The following is a 2,738-nucleotide window of genomic DNA, read 5'->3' on the forward strand; positions in this document are numbered from 1 at the left end:
TCGGGCAGAGGTCTGTTGTCTGTTCGAGAGTCTCGACTGAAAACTAAAGGGGACAGAGCGTTTGCTGTCAGGGCCCCGAGGCTCTGGAACAGCCTGCCCGAGGAAATCAGGTCAGCTGAGTCAGTGAACTCTTTTAAGTCCCTTCTTATAAAACATACTTTTATAGGAGAGCCTTTCCCGATCTTACTTGACTTTATTTTATCCCTTTTACTTTATTCTATTTTACTTATTTTATATTTATCTTAAACGTGTATTTTGGTCTTTTCAATGTTTTCTTGCTTGTATTGTTGTCTTTTGGGTATTGTATTGTTGTCTTTGCACTTGTTGAAGCACTTTGTAACTTGTTTTTGAAAAGTGCCGTACAAATAAAGATTATTATTATTATTATTATTATTATTATTATTATTAACTTATTGGGAGAAAAACAGTAGTTATGTAAAATCAGACATTGAGCACCCCCATATAGCCAAAATGGTATGATCTTCGTTTCATAACGGCTCTGCGAAGATTCGACAGTGAGATTGGGAATGTGGTGTCTGAACAATAATGCTGCAATGATGTGTTGAGAGGAAACCCACTTGACACTGTTATTGATCATAAAAGTTTATTAAATCAAGGAGTTCAGCATCAATTACAAGCTCTGCAGCAGCTTGGAGAGTGACTCAGCCCGATGACCACTCTGTCTCTCTGTACATCAAACATAGCTTATATAGGATATGTTTAGGTATCTGTTAGGGACCATAGAAGGGTTTGAGTCTGCATAGTAAAAGGTCAAACCCAAAGAAGGGTACAGTACTATCTTGAGGTAACAAAACAAGAGGTTAGAGGTCAAATTCTATACAAGAGTTAAGTCCCTACATAACCACCAATCACTGCCCTTCCCGTAGAACACCTCCCCAAAGGTCACTGACCCTCTGTCTTGCTGCTACAGTGCTATTTTGAACTGTTATGAGTCAAATGCATAAGTATTGGATACTACAGGAATCAAATCAGTCTCCTTCTATCGAATCTTCAACTAGTCGGGGTCACTCCTAATATATATAGTGCAATTCTTTTTCCCATAGCAATTATACTATAAGAAGACCTATAGCCTTTGTGATTTTGTGAAGAAATTACATATAGTCAAGGGTATTTAGCATGTTAATTCCAAATGAAGAACTAATGACTCTGAATACTAGTACTAGTGCACTACTATTGTTGTGACATGCTGATAATTGATGTATGTGTTTGCTGAATAAATGGCAACATAATGTTTTGATCATTGTGTCATTTTGTGTGATTTTTGCTTTGTTTTGTTGAATGAAGCCCCAACAATTCACTGTGATTATACTATGACGAACACAGAGTAAAGCTAGTGTATTTTAAAATAAGCTTTAGGTAAGTTTAGATCAGAAAAGATGTAGGTGCATTTTAGCTGCCCACGGACAGTTGCAGAGAACATTACATATTAGATATCCATTACAATGGACTCTGGGTCTGAAGGGGTTGAGTTCTCTAGTATCATACCCTATCAGGGCCATAGCTAGGATTTCAGAAATATTGAGTTCATTGTTTCAAGTCCCTTCTCACATACAAACCTGGCGTGGGCTCCATCCCAAGTGGAACAGGTGTCATGTTGCAAATTAAATCGTTAAAATTGTTGCACACCAGGGACTGATAGACAATTAGAGCCAAATATGAACCAAAAGGTGATTAACCTCTTGACATTCTAACGGCCTGGTGGCAGTTTTCAGTATGTGCACACAGCTGCCATGTTAACTTCATACTCATATGATACACCATTTGAAAACTAAGATCCTCGTGATTCGACCCATGCAAACCATTTCAAGATACAATCACCACAGTGGGTACAATCAGCGGCTCTGTCAGACCAGCCAGTACAAGCAAAATTGATGCTACTCACCTATGAAGCCTCATAGTGATCCACCGATCGATCTTGTCTTGTTGTCAAAGGTCCAGACGATCCAATCCAGAAAAAAACATTTAGTCCAAAACACATTATTCCATCAATAAATCCCCAGGGACGGCTGCTACATCGTTTCAGATTTGCCGGCAGACGTGGCTTGTATGTCATTATAACTGTAATAACGCCGATTTGAATGTAAACAAATGTAATAGCTTATATTCAAATTAGCTGCTGAACTCTGACCTTTCGACTGACAGCTAATCCGACCCAATAAGAGCTCACATGTACCTTTCACAGCCTTCTGTAGCCAACGAGAGCCCACGCTGTAAGAAAGGGCCAGCCCCTATTATTTTGGGTAGGCTGAGCCAATTGCAAGCAATTGTGCCAATGACTGGCACTTCGTAAAATTTTGCAAATAACGATATCCAGCTTTAAGTAGGAAGGTCATGATCTAAAAAAATCACATCTGCGTCGAGCTACTGGCTGATACGGAGCAATGCAGCAGCAGCTGCCTGCCGCCAAGGGGCGGTGCTGTTTTAGAAAAAATATGCTAAGAAAAACCTGTGTAAAATAGTCATTTTTCATGGTACTGGTATGAAATTTAAACTTGGACTAGGTAAGGCTTTATGCTGTGGCTACACAGTGTTTCCAGCTAATAAGTCCCAGCTATGGTTGTCTGCATCATGCATTTGTTAGCAAACATTTTCAAGTGGAAACCAAAAATATATTAGTTTTAATGTGTTTAAACTGATATTACAGTTTTTCTCAGTCGCTTTGGTGCATTTCTCCAACGATCCTTAACATTTGCAAAACAGTAAGTGCATTTCTCGAA

Source organism: Micropterus dolomieu, linkage group LG10 (genome assembly GCF_021292245.1).
Source record: "Micropterus dolomieu isolate WLL.071019.BEF.003 ecotype Adirondacks linkage group LG10, ASM2129224v1, whole genome shotgun sequence".
Taxonomy (NCBI): Eukaryota; Metazoa; Chordata; class Actinopteri; order Centrarchiformes; family Centrarchidae; genus Micropterus; species Micropterus dolomieu.